Here is a 14,747-nt window from a genome sequence, read left to right on the forward strand (position 1 = left end):
CTCCCAAGTAGCTGGACGAATTGCATCTCCAGGGCTTCCTTATTTGTAAGCTCCATGAAGGCAGGAATGATGTCTGATTTTGCTCATGTTTTGTAATGATATTCCCTAGCACAACGCTTGGGACATAAAAGGTTCTCAATGAGAATTTGAAGAATAAATGTCAACACAGATGTTAGGAGAACAGAAAATTGCCCCTCTCAACAGCCACAGCCTCTGCAGTCCTCACAGGTAGAATCCAGTGACCCAGTCCTCTTGATAATTCATCAAGCTGAAACTCAAAGTCAAAAAAAAGGGGAACTTGGAAAGGCAGGCAAAGCAGGCAGAAGGAGGGGGCTTTCATTGCTGGAGACAGAAACGTCTCTGCAGATGGGCTGGAGGTGGTCAGTGTGGCTGCAGCCTCAAGTTGACACCGACTTCTCCAAAAATACCACCTGCCTCTTAACCCAGACTGGGGTTTATGTAATCACATTTCCCACTTATTACCAACTGCCAAATGTTGAAATTCTCAGAAGCCCCCCCCCCACCAGCTGCTTTTTTTAAGCCTTAAAAGAAATAATAACTCTAGCCTCTTAAAGAAGAAAAAAAGAAAAAGACAAGTTCTTACCAGATCTCTTTTCATAAAAATGGGCTCCAACCTAAAAAAAAAAAAAAAAATCTAGCCCTGGCTGAATTTTGATAAGTATAAGCAAGTAATTGCTACATTTCTTCAGGTTAATTTATCCTGAGTTACCTGATTCAAATTTGCACTGAATAAGCCAGCAAATTTCCCAGGATACCAGACGACTGGGTCATGTTTCTAAAGGCAGTAGCTACAGCTGATTTCTCAGTTCCCATAAGTGGCAATTTTAAAGCATATCGTCACATTTATTGACATTTTTCCTAGTGACAGGTAAGGTCTATATCCCCTGCTTTTGAATCTGGGAAGTTTGTGACTCAAATGTATACAATAAAACGTGATAGAAGTGCAACTGAGTGACTCCAGGGCTTGGTTACGGACAGCAATACAGTTCCACTTTATTCACAGGGATGGTCATTGTGGGAGCCCTGAGCCAGCAGGTAAGAAGTCTGACTCTCTGAGGCTACCATGCTGTGAGGAAGCCAAGCCACACAGGGAGGCTGCAGGAAGGCACTCCCGTGAGCCATCATGGTCCTCGAGTCCTCTCCCAGGTGCCAGATATGTGAGTGAACAAGTTCTCAGATGACTCTCTTCCCCAGATGTTGAGGCAACCTCAGACTTTGAAACTTCTCAGCTGAGACCTCACATGTGGGGAGGGGAGGCTCAAACAAGTCACCCTCCACTGTTCCCTTTCTGAATCCCTGCCCCCAAAGCATACAGTTATTGCGTTACACTACTGTTTGAGGGGGTGTTTGTTATGTAGCAATGGTAACCGAAACAATATAGAAAAATGGATGTCAAAACAAATGTCTAGGGAGTTCCCATTGTGGCTCAGCAGGTTATGGACCCAACATAGTCCCAGTGAGGATGTGGGTTTGATCCTGGCCTTGCTCATTGGGTTACGGATCTGGCACTGCTGCAAGCTGCAGTGCAGGTCACAGATGCAGCTTGGATCTGGTATTGCTATGGCTGTGGCATAGGCCTGCAGCTACAACTCCAATTCAACCCCTAGCCTAGGCACTTCTATATGCCACAGGTACAACTGTAAAAAAAAAAAAAAATACACACATAAGTGTCTAACTTTTCTCCAGAGGAGTCAACACCCATCAACAGCTTTTAGCTCTGATAAGTCTCTCAGATGTAAACAAGACAAACAAATAAATGCTGGCCCCAACATTTCATGAAAGGATTAGATTGCAAGCATCCAAGCAGAAAGATACTTACCCAGAATGAGAAAAAAATGGTTTTTGGGAAAGGAAGTACTCAATCAATGTTTGATGAATGAATAAAGGAATGGCCCAAAGAACCATGAAATATTTAAGAGAGGATATAACAGAAGGTGAAGTATCATTTTCCAAGACCAATGGCAACCTTAGCCCCCAGTTCAAAAAAAATCAGTCCTACAGAAATTCCTAGGGCTTATCCTTGTATTCTCATTCTGTAATATTTAAATGGTATTTATCAGCACATTTTCTGATGCAAAACTGAGTTGGATAACAAACACATTGAATGACAGAGAGAACCAAAATTATTTTGACAAGCTGGAATAATAAAGCAAGATAGGCATAAGTGACTAAAGTTTCCTTATCCCAGAGGGCAACAGAGGAAACCATATCAAGACCTCAGAGTCTTTGGGGGATGGTGTTGGACTCAAACTGAAGCTAATAGGAAGCTATGGAATACTTTAGACTACGGAAGTGCTTCCCATTGTATTCTGATAAAATACAATGTTTTAGTGAATAAATTCACTATCTCTCTATACGGTGAAGTCAAGGGCAAATAGAAGTCCACTTAGCATCTGGGAAACGTTTACAGTTCCACAACAATGAAAGTACATGGATCTGGGCTGGGATGACCACAGTGAGAGGAAAAGAGGGGGCAAAGATGACTCTGTGGCACAACCAGGAAGACTTGGGCAGCTGAGGGCATATCTAGAGCACAGGTGCAGGAAGAGTCAAAGAAGACTCAGAGGCCTTGAGTGAGAGATCAGTAGAACTGATGCAAACAGAAAAAAAGAGAGGAGGAAGCATGCTTGGAGAAAGAGGAAAGAGGAAAGGCTCCGTAGGGACCTAAGGCCTTTGAAATAGCGCTAGCTAGACATTTCGGTAGAAAGAGCCAATGGAATATTGGAGACCATGAATTAAAGTTTTGGGAAAGAGACAGGCCTAGCAAAGTGGATTTGGGAATCATCAGTCTGCAGGCAATACCTAAAGCCATGAACAAATTCCCATAATGTCAAATCTTTGGTCCTTATGGCATATTATAATTCAGGATGAAATATTTAGACAATATCTTTGTCATGTAGTGGACTGCATAACAAGGTCTACCACAGCACAGCCATTTTATTGATCTTTAACAATTAAGAGACAAAACAGGAGCTCCTGTCATGGCACAGCAGAAATGAATCCAACTAGGGAAACATGAGGTTGCGGGTTCGATCCCTGGCCTCGCTCAGTGGGTTAAGGATCCAGGCGTTGCTGTTAGCTGTGGTGTAGGTCGCAGATGTGGCTCAGATCCCGAGTTGCCGTGGCTGTGGCATAGGCCTGCAGCTGTAGCTGCAATTAGACCCCTACCCTGGGAACGTGCATATGCCTCAGCTAGAAAAAAAAAAAAAAGAAAAACAAACAAACAAACAAAACATAAATTGCCAGGAGAACCGATATTCAGTTTGAGCCTCAATAGATTTTGAACTGTTCCTCCTACTCACTTCCACGGACAGGACTGGCCACAGAAACTAAGAAACATTTTTGACACTTTTAAAGAATATCTGGGTGGGCCACCATCCCTATGGCTCTCAGCTTGAATAAACTGTAAGAACACCAAGAGCTTTTGTAGCACCAAAAAGAACTAAAGAATGTGCAGCTGGAAGTTTCAGCTGCATATTGAGTTCTAGCCAAAATACCTCCCCAGGGTGTCCAGCTGTAAAGAGAGAAAGAAAAAGAGAAGAAGGACAGTCATTCAGTGAGGGACGCCAACAGTGGCTGAAGATTCAAGTTGGCCAAGAGTACTGTTACAGTTGGGTACCAGAAGATGTACCACTGCCACCACACTTGGATAACTTACAATTGCAAAGCGCACATCTGTCTGAGACCATCTGTCTGCAGGCAGCCTGAGGGTCAGAGGCACAGCAAAATAGAGACCTGAAAGTGGAATGAGATAAGATAAGGAGAGGAAAATATGTAAGGCCTCTAATTGATTTCACTGAGAAAAAGAGAGCCCGTTGCAAGAAAGCATGGGGCTGGGTCTCCTTAAATAAATTATGACTCAGCAAGTGCCATTTTATCTGTCTAAGAAAATAATTACAGGAAAGCAGTGTTTCCTGAAAAGTGCCTCTGTGAATGAGCCAGTTTGGAAGAGCAGCAGAGGTAGCTGGCAGATAGAGGGTAGCACAGCCTGCTTTCAGAGATGGCCTCACCCAAGCTCAGTTCAGGTATAGAGCTGAGCTGTTATTGCAACCATGCCCTTCTAGAAAGCACTGCCTTCCTCAGCCTCCATGGTATCTAGCGTATCCCATGCGAGGACTGTCCTCTGACCTCTCACTATTCCTTCCTCTGCCTGTTTCTTAATCCTGGAGCTCCTCCAGGCACTAAGTCCTCCTCTCTCCACTCAAACACACTCTTCGGGGGATCTCATCTGCTCTCTTGGCTTTAGAATCATTCATGTCTTATGATGGTCAAATACTACATTCTCACCCAGATGTCTTGTCTGAGCCCAGACCTACTCAGCAACCAGATACTGCATATCTCCCCTTGGGCATTTTACAAACTCAACTGGGTCTAAAATTGAACCCATAACTCCTGGAGTCTCCTGCCATCTCTACTGTCCCCTCTCAGTCAACAGCACTTCCACTCTCTTGTCAGCCAAGGTGGCCACCTGGGAGCCCTCATTTGAATGCTCTTTCCCTCGGCCCACACTTCGACCACACACCAGTCACCCAAATTAACCCACTGCTCTCCAACGCCATCTCCATTACCCTAAACTAAGGAACCACTACCTTTCATTTCATTTCATTATACTACAGCCGTCTGACTTGTCTTCCGGTCTGTGATCTTGACTCTCCCCAACTTCATCCACATTCCACTCTCTAGCACTCATTCTGAAACAAATCCAAACATCTCACTTCTTCAGCCTGAAACTCCTTGATGAGTTACTACTATTGCTCTTAGGATAAGGTCCAAATTCATTAATATGATCTGCATAATTTGACGCATTGCATCTTCTTACCCTGCATCACTGCCTCCTTTTATAGTCCAGCCATGCTGAGGTTTTTCTAGTTCCTTGAACCCACCATGTACTCCCTCAACTACAGACTTTTATAGAGGCTACCTGGCATTCTCTTTTCCCTATCTTTGCTAAACAATGACTATTCCACCTTCAGATCCCGGTTTAGACAAAACCTCCATGACAATCCTTCCCTGACCAATCCAATCTGTTAGATGACTTATGGTGAACTCCCAAACACCCTGTATTTTTCTCCATCAAATCACACTTCTTCTGTTGATGTCTATTTGCATGTCTTTATCTTTCACTAGAACTTGAGCTCAATGAGGGCAGGAAGCAAGTCTGTTTTGTGAGCAGCTGTAAACCCAGCACTCAACCTAGCATAATTATATGCTGCATGATTAAAAAACTGCATGAAATGTGGGATTTGTAGACCCTCTGATCAGCAGCAAGACTCTGCTAGGTCTATGTCAAACAATGTCCCCGCAGAGAATTAGAAAGATTTTCAAAGTTCTTTTGTCCAAAATGAGTCTGGCAGCTGCGGCATTTCCAGGAACATTCCTTCCCTGGTGTATGGCTAGCAGAAGTCTACTGAGGGTTCTCAGCTTCAGCTCACTGCCAAGCTCTTCCTCTAAGCACAGAATAATCTCTTCACTTCCATCAAGGGACATCAAGCAATAAAAAATCTAGGAGTTCCCAACGTGGCTCAGTGGTGATGAACCCGACTAGGGTCCATGAAGATGTGGATTTGATTCCTGGACCTGCTCAGTGGATTAAGGATCTGGCATTGCAGTGAACTGTGGTGTAGGTCACAGACGTGGCCCGAATCTGGTATTGGTGTGACCGTGGTGTAGACCAACGGTTGTAGCTCTAATTAGACCCCTAGCCTGGGAACCTCCATATGCCGTGGGTGAGGCCCTGAAAAGACAAGGAAGGAAGGAAGGAAGGAAGAAAAAAATCTTTCCTTTGGTGTCAGGAGCCTAGGAAGACAGAATATAAAGCAGAAAAGTCTAGATGGGCTCAGCATCCTCTTAAAGAAGATTGTACTGAACTCTTCCCTCAATCGGTGGTTTTACGACTTGAATCAGAATTACCTGGAGGACTTGTCAAAGCACAGATGTCTGAGCCTGACCCCCAGAGATTCTGATTCAGTAGGTCTGGGATGAGCCCAGAGAATTTGCATTTCTAACAAGTTTCCAGGTGATACTGATGCTGCTGATCTGGGGACCAAAACCTTGAGAACCACTGAACTGAACATTTGAGTCACGGTCTTAGTCATACAAACATAAGAGAAGTAGGTCCCCACTGTGCTGGGGGAGGAGAGGTCCCCTTCCTAAACCCCTAGAGAGGGCGCTGTCACTACTGGGCAGGGAGTGGGAAACTTGCACAGGGATTCAAGAGCCTCTGGGAAACAAGCATCAGAGAATTAAAAACTCCAAACCCTTCTGTCAGAAGTTCCCACTGTAGCTCAGCGGTAACAACCTGGACTAGTACCCAGGAGGATGTGGGTTCAATCCCTGGACTTGCTCAGTGGGTTAAGCATTGCCGTGAGCTGTGGTACAGGTCACAGATGTGGCTCGGATCCTGCATTGCTGTGGCATTGGCTGGCAACTGCAGCTCCGATTCAACCCCTAACCTGGGTCATAAGTGCGGCCCTAAAAAAAAAAAAAAAACCTTCTGTGTTGAGGTCGAAGGCTGCTAGAACCTCTCTGAGGCATGGGTTTGATCCCTGGCCTAGGAAATTCTGCACGTGCAGCCAAAAAAAAAAAAAAAACACTCCAATAACTTAGGACAGTCCCAGTCCCAATTATAATAATTCTTCAAGTAAAGGACATCAAAGGGGCCTGTGATGGAAGTGCCTACCCAGCATTCATTCACGGGTCACAGGGAAGGGCCCCAACATAGGTCTGTCCAATAAGTGTGTGTGCACACATAACCTACAAGGATTGGTTCAGAGCTGGCAAGACACAAGTTCATCTAGTGAGTGTCAGCCCAAACAATCTTAGAAACTGTAAGAGACCCTCTTTGTCCTTGGGCTTGCCAAACCAATAGGAGGTCGCGCTCAGGCTTCCAATGGCCATTGCCACCAGATGGAAGAGTATGACAGAGAAGGACACCAACACTGAAGAAAACTCAGCAAGCAATAACAGAGCTAGACTCCTGATAGCATCATCTGAATCCAGCAGGGCCAGAAGTTAGAATAGGCTTGAACTTGAGCTGAGTTTCTGTCACTCTTTCAACTGAAAGAGTCCTGACGGAGTTCTACTAGCAAACCCACACACTGCTCTGGTCTAGGATGTTTAAGTTACCATCTGCTTTAGCAGTTTCTGCCAGAATAGGCAGAACTTCCAGGCCTATGGCTTCGCCAGCCCCTCTGGGATCCCGCTGCATAAAACTTCCCAACAGATCACTGCTTCAGCATAGTACTTAGCCATATCACTTGCCTTCCTCCCCTCCTCTGTGAGCTCCCGAATATATGCTCTTTCTAACAGATTTCTTGATTACCAGGAAAGGTAGCTGACTTACAGGTACTCCATTAAGTGACGGTTTGCAAACAAAAAAATAACAAGTTTGGGTCAGATTTGTCTGCATCCAAATATGAAAAGAGGGAGGAAAAAGGGGAGGGGAACAAATATTCCTTGTGGAAGGAATAGTAAACTAAAACAGAGAAAAGGAAAAAAAAGCAGAGTTCCCACTGTGGCTCAGTGGGTTAAGAACCTGACTAGTATCCTTGAAGATGGGAGTTCAATCCCTGATCTCACTCAGTGGGTTAAGGATCTGGCATTGCTGTGAGCTGTGGTATAGGTCACAGATGTGGCTCAGATCTGGTGTGACTGTGGCTGTGGCATAGGCCAGCAGCTACAGCTCCAATTCAACCCCTGGCCTGGGAACCTGCATAGGCCACAGGTGTGGCCCTAAAAATAAAAATAAATAAATAAGCTAAAACAGGTCATAATCCGTAAAGGTGAGCTTCCAAAGTCAAGTAAATCTTGACTCTGCTCCAGAGTATTTCTAACTGAATCCCAGCTCCCACTGGAAGCCTCACCATTTTTCTTTCCTTTGAAAAAGGCATTCTGGGAGTTCCTGTCATGGCTCAGTGGTTAACAAATCCGACTAGGAACCATGAGGTTGCGGGTTCGATACCTGGCCTCACTCAGTGGGTTAAGGATCTGGCATTGCCATGAGCTGTGGTGTAGGTCGCAGACACAGTTTGGATCCCAAGTTGTTGTGGCTGTGGCGTAGGCTGGAGGCTACAGCTCCAATTGGACCCCTAGCCTGGGAACCTCCATATGCCGTGGGTGTGGCCCTAGAAAAGGAAAAAAAAGGGGGCATTCTGGAGGGAGGGTGCCAGAGAATGACAAGTGAGATGGTGACTCCCGCAGCAGTCAGCTTCCTCTTCCTCAAATCAATTTCCAGAAACTCTGCCACATCATGCAGTGAGAACCCCCTGGCTTCTAACTCAAAGGAAAGTCTTAGAGCTCTCAAGCACAGACGACAGCAGTCCTGCTTTGGTGGCTTTGGTTGGTAAATAGCTTCCTGCCAGAGAGCACTCCCCAACCTTGACTTCATGGAAGAGAATCAATACTCGGGAAACAGAACCCAGGAAAGGGGTGGCTGCCTACTGGGCCCAGGGCTTGTCACTCACACCTTCTTGGTTAAACATGCCTGCTGCCTCTTAAGAAGTCTATCAGAATCCCTGGGCACAGCTGTGGTCATGGACGTTCCATCCAACAACTGGACCCGAGAAATGACCCATCTTTCTGACATCAAGAGACCTGCCATGGAAGAAAAACAGAAACAGCACAGATGGTGCTGCCTTTTCAAATCCTTGTGGATGTCATGAGATTAGCAGCTTTCCTCTAAGTCGGCCTCAAAGACTTCCTTTACAATTGTTCCTAAGCTAGCTCAAGGGATCGGCAGTGAAGTTCACTAAAACAAAAACATAACCTCAAACATCCAAAACAGCTGGTGGAAATTGTGACTGTTTTAGAGGAGCTGACTTATCTAGCTGAGTCAAAACAAGTGTGAGAGCTTCAAACAGGCACGAGATCAGAAACAAAATTAGGTGTTTATTGAGCGCTGTCCCTCTTGATTTTTTTGTTCCCCCCCTTGCTGGACGTGAATCTTCTCTTTAGCTTCACCCTGACGGGGAATAAAATCCTTTAGGATATAAGAATTGACATATGGGAAATTTATTTAAAAAAAATTTTTTTCCTAATTGTAAAATTAGTACATTCTTTCAAGAAAATTTAGGAGACACGCACAAAAAAACCCCACAAATTAGAAAATTAAAATCACCTGCAATCCTATTGCTACCATTTCCATTTTGCATTTTTTTGACTGGCTTTTTCATACACATCCACACACCACATATTTTTTAAATATACTTAAATATATACATATCTTGATTAAAATGACTCATTTTGATCCTAACTTTTCACATAATATGTATTATAACCAGTTTCCCATATCATCGACGTATTCTTTCACATTTTTATGCCTGCATGTGAACTTCATAAATGATGGAGCTAATGTCCATTGTAAACCTTTAGGATATTTCCAATTCCATACTATTGGAAACAGAGCTGTGAAGAATTTCCATGTTGATGAATCTTTGCACATGTCCATAGTTAGAAATTTTGCTTTCTCTTTCAGGGCACTGAAATTCAAGAGAGAAAAAGGATGGTATCTGCCACTGGAGGAGTGGAGCCCCTTTCAACCTGAGAGTTTCTGTCCATTTGTCTTCTTTTGCATATTTTCAGACAAGTTAGCTGCTCTTAGAACTTCAAGGCCTTTCTGGTTTCATAGAAGCCTTGCTTTCAGCCAAATTAATGGTCTCTTCAGTTTGCAATGCAGAAACACTGAAATCAACTGTTTTTTTAATGTATGGCAATAAGTGAAAGCAAATAAATATTAGAAACGATTATTCATCTTGCTAGGAAAAAGAAAATATAGAAGAATAACTTCATCAAAGGAGGTATCAGACAGATTAGACCAGGCTACTCAAAACTTGGTCTTTCCAGAAAACTCAAACAGAAATCATCTGTAGCAGGATTTACAACTGTAAGAAACGAGCTAAAGTTTTCCACCTTCTTATTTTCCCCATTTTCTAATCCAAAAAGTGAAATGAAACATTCCTAAAGAGAAGACTCTTAACTGGCATTATTGTCTCTCATTCGAGATTTACTGCCTGCATTGAGCAGCAATTGCTTCTGTATTGTCACCAGCCATTCAGTCACTCACCATTGGAGATGAATCACTCCCCATGAAAAATCACTCCAGAATGTGGATAACAGAGAAGTCCGCCTACAGCCAAAGGCCCAACAAATGCTGGTAAAATTTAAGAAAATCATGATCCTGAAAGCCTGCCATGATTTCAAAAAGCATCTTGGACTGCACTCTATGACCGCTAAAAAAAAAAAAAAAAAAAAGCACAAGCACAACTTCATGCACACACCCGGCCCTTGCCATTTTCCTTTAAGTCTCATTCTCTTCATCGCCACTGAGTGGAATTAAAAACAGTTGGTCAGGCTCCACCAATCAACAGCTGTTTACAATTAGATGAAGCATTTAGAGCCTTTCTCTTATCTACCTTCCCAACTGCCTAACCATTCCGCATCAGCCATACACCGTGATAATTTGCCAGAATGTTTATCTCCAGTGGTTTCTATACCTTCCTTATTTTCCAGTCTTCCCACACACAGTCTGACTCTTCCAGTTCCTCTGGTTAATTTAGGGGTGCACAGAGAAGGGATTAGTTGCAACCATGTCAAGCGGCTTTGTGTTAAGTTGGAAAATTCGACCCAGGCAACTATTAGAGGGCAGAGTAAATCTTGATGATGCTCAAAGAGGAGAGAAAAGACGCCTTTTTTCCTTTAAAAAAAAATGCACTGGAAAGTTCACTGTAATTTTTCTCATCAAGAATGGTGAAGAAAAACAAAAGTTCCTGGGCTTTGGGAAACTCCAGTTCTGGTAACTCAGAGACATCAATTTCGGAGTAGGGAGAAAATGCACAGATCACTTTGTTCTATCGTTTTTCTTCACAAACTGGGCATTGAGACTTGAGATGCTTTTCCCAAGGTCACAGAAAAAAGTGGCAGAGCATGGCCGGAAGCCAACTCCCCCACTCTCAGTCCAAATGGCTTTCTGCTATTCAGCTCCCTTCGCTCAAGAGAACTTCTCACCTCGAGAAGGAGGCAGAGGCCAGCTTCACCACTTGCTCTATGCAAGGGGATAATCCAGCTGTCCTCCCAAGCCTCTCTAGCCAGGAACCCATCCTGGGGCTTAAAGGTTGGTGAGGCGGGTGGAGGTGGGGGAGACAGTCATGATGTGGCTTCACCTGTGCAATCATCTTTCTCATTCTCCCACCTTCTGCCCCCACAAACTTAACTATAATATAACTGTGTTTTTTCTTTATCTCACTTTCCCTGATACTTATCCCCCTCGTACACCCTTTGACCTGTAGTGTAGGGAAGTGGGCAGGAGTGGAATAAAGGGGAAGGGAAGAGAGAAGGAACCAGAGGCAGAGGAGGGCAATCAGTAGGTGGGAGCAGTGACCGACGTGAAATTCAAGAAGCAGAGACAAAATGGGAGCCCTCCCACCCCAGCCCTCAGGCCCGCGGCCCTGGCTTTTCCTATCTCTGCTCTTTGACGGGCTAATCCCTTCTTCTCCAGAAACTTCCTCCCCACATCCCCAAGTGTTCAGTCCACTCCTCCAGAGAGTCCTGGAATCCTTTTGTAGCCAAGGACAGTTCACTTTCTCTTAAACTCCTATTTCCATTATACTTACAGAAGAGAGTTTTCCTGATGTATTTTTTTGCTTCAAAGGCTGGTTTTTTTTTTTAGGGCCACACCCACTGCATATGGAGATTCCCAGACTAGGGGTCGAATCAGAGCTGTAGCCGCTGACTACAGCCACAGCTACAGCAACATCAGATCTAAGCCGCATCTGTGACGTACACCACAGCTCACAACAACGCTGGATCCTTAACCCACTCTGTGAGGCCAGGGATTGAACCTGCATCCTTGTGCATACTAGTCAGATTCGTTTCCGCTGAGCCATAACGGGAACTCCTGCTTCAAAATTTTTTTATTGATCATTTTATGTTCTCTGCTGTCTATATTTATATGGATATAGATAATTTTCCTATTATGTAAATGTAGATATAGATATATAAAGATAACTATAGATATATAGAGAGATTGAGATAATTTTTTCTGTGGCCATAATGTTCTAAATGCTAAAAAAATAAAAATACTACTCTGGCTCTCCCATTTTGCAAGATGGTGGGTGAAAAAAACACTGAGAATCTGGATAATAGAAGAAATTTGAAGCCAAGAAGGCTAATGCCAGAGTAAGGTTAAGAAGGGTAACCTCAAGGCCAAAAACACCTCAGAAGGGGAAACCCCACCACAACCGAAACCCCATCCTAGTCAGAGGAATTGGCACCTTTTTCCCCATTTGCTATGTGTTCCAGCAAGGACATGCAGAAGAGGAAGTATTCAGCAGCTACATTTAAGGCTGAAAAGGAAAGAGAAATCTCTTGCTGCTGACACAACCAGTTAGTGGTGACGGACATGGTGGGACCTGAGTGGTTAAGCATCACAGAAAGCCTGAATACTATTCCTCTGAAAGGTGCCTTGAAAGCTGTTGCGCCCTGGAGAAAAATGCTTCAGTCAGATGAAGCTGCGAGCTAGCGTCACTCCTGCCATGACAATGACGATGCTCACTGGGCACCAGGGGTCACAGCGGTGCTTCTCCTGAGGCAGCCGAGCAGTAGCTGGCTCATTGTGACTGGACTTCAGTCTGATCCTCAGTCGAGTTCCCCTGCTAGAACACACCAGAAATTGGTCATCGCTGCCTCCACTAAAATCAACATGAGTGATGTGGAAATCCCAAAACATTTCCCTGGGGCTTACTTCGGGAAGAAGAAGCTTTGTTGAGCCCAAACACCAGGAAGGTGAGAATTTCGATGAAGAGAAAGGGAAATCCAAGCTCACTGGGCAGCTCACAGTTGATCTGAAAGCTGTGGACTCATAAATTTGGCCGAAAAATCAAAGCTGTTCCTCAGCTCCAGGGCCACCTCTGTTGTGTGTTTTGTCTCACAAATGGAGTTTATGCTCACAAATTGGTGTTCTATATTTCTTACAAAGAACCTAATGAGATAACTGATACATTTCCAAAAAGTTATTATTCTAGGTGGAGTCGGTATTACATTTACCACAAGTACAGAGCTGAGCAACATAACATGAGTATACTATAAATCTGGTAGATAATTATTAAATATATAGATGAAGCTCTTAATGAACTCAATGATACTTTTTTATCCCAATTAATTCATATATCTATGATTTGGTAGTACTTCATGTGAAACTATGGCAGTTTTCAGAATTGATTCTTTTTCAGTTTTTCATTTTTATGGAGGTTTTATGTACCTAAATAAACAGAGGAAATTTTTGATATAGCAATGACACTAAATGCAAGAGTCTCCTTTCTAGTTATATACCCAAAAAACCCCAAGTGATCCATCATCAAAAATTGTTTTTAATGCCCTACCTGCTGACAGTTTACTTAGGGCCTCCTTCAATTTTGTTGAAAGCCAATAACTAGAGACTCATTGACTTGAGAATAATTGTTTTGTTTTTATTCCATGATAAATCATTAATCTTTTTTTTTCTCTTTTGGCCACACCCATGGCGTATAGAAGTCCCCAGGCCCGGGACTGAATCACGGCCACAGAAAAGCCAGATCCTTAATCCACTGGGCTAGGCCGGGGATCAAACCTGAACCTCCACAGAAACAAGCTGGGTCATTAGTCCACTGTGCCATAGCAGAAATTCCAATCATTCACTTTTTTGAGGGTTTGGGGGGGTGTTGAGTTTTTTTATTTTATTGAGGTATATTTTGAGTTATGCCTTGACTTGGCCCCCGAGTAATTTTACACTCTAGGGCAAGATATGCAAGCAAGATTCACTAGGAGACAAGTTTGCCTTCATTCCTAAAGAGGTGAAACGGTAAATGAGCACTACCAAAATACTGGCCCTTGGGCAGATGCATTTTAGGAGAGCACAAAGGAAGATGATTCTCTTATCGCTACAAGTGCCCCCCTCTGCTTAGAAAGGCTGCATGTTCTCCAGGAATACATGCATTCCAGTGTGAATATCACTGGACGAAGGACCCTGAGTGAGCTAGTCCCTACCTACCTTCCAGTCTCATTTCAAACACTTCTCTCGTTCATGCTTCCAGTTCCTCTGGATCATTGACATGCTGTTCCTGCTGCCTGGAAGCTATTACCTCAGACACCTCCAACTATCATACATACAATAGTTTTCCTGCTTGGCACACTTTCTCTTTTTCTCCATTCCCCTCCCCACACACACACACCAGTTCTCTGCTATTCTCCTTCCAAACACTTAGCACAAACTGCTATCAGACACTTATCCGTATTTAAGTAGCGCACCCGACCCGTGTCTAACATTGTCCCCTACCAGCATCTTTAGCATCAATTGAGAACTTCTTAGAAAAGCAAATTCCCAGGTCCCACTCCAGACCTAACGGATCACAAACGCTGAAGCCATCTACATTTTATTAAGTTTTCCAGGTGTTTCTGATGCTGCTAAAGTTTGCAGCCTGTGTACTGGATCATGCTCTCCATGAAATGAGAGCCTATGTCTGTTTCTTCATCACGAGGTACCCAGGACTTTGCCCAGTGGCAGACACATAAGAGGTGCTCCTTAAAAATGTGTTGTTGAATAAACTCAAATAAGAGAAAAGTTAGGCCAGGGTAAGAAATGCATTTCTATAACAACCCATTAAATATGTGGAAATCTATAACATATAAAAAAAAATTCCGCAAAATAATACTCTCACGACATGCCATGGACTCCACACATTCTCCATCTTATTCTA

General features: G+C 43.7%; 1 pseudogene; it reads left to right on the top strand.

The window, feature by feature from the left end:
* The first annotated feature begins 1,026 nt into the window (after positions 1-1,026).
* Positions 1,027-13,101, top strand: LOC125120648 (60S ribosomal protein L6-like; annotated as a pseudogene).
* Positions 13,102-14,747: the final 1,646 nt, after the last annotated feature.

Source organism: Phacochoerus africanus, chromosome 2 (assembly GCF_016906955.1).
Source record: "Phacochoerus africanus isolate WHEZ1 chromosome 2, ROS_Pafr_v1, whole genome shotgun sequence".
Classification (NCBI taxonomy): Eukaryota; Metazoa; Chordata; class Mammalia; order Artiodactyla; family Suidae; genus Phacochoerus; species Phacochoerus africanus.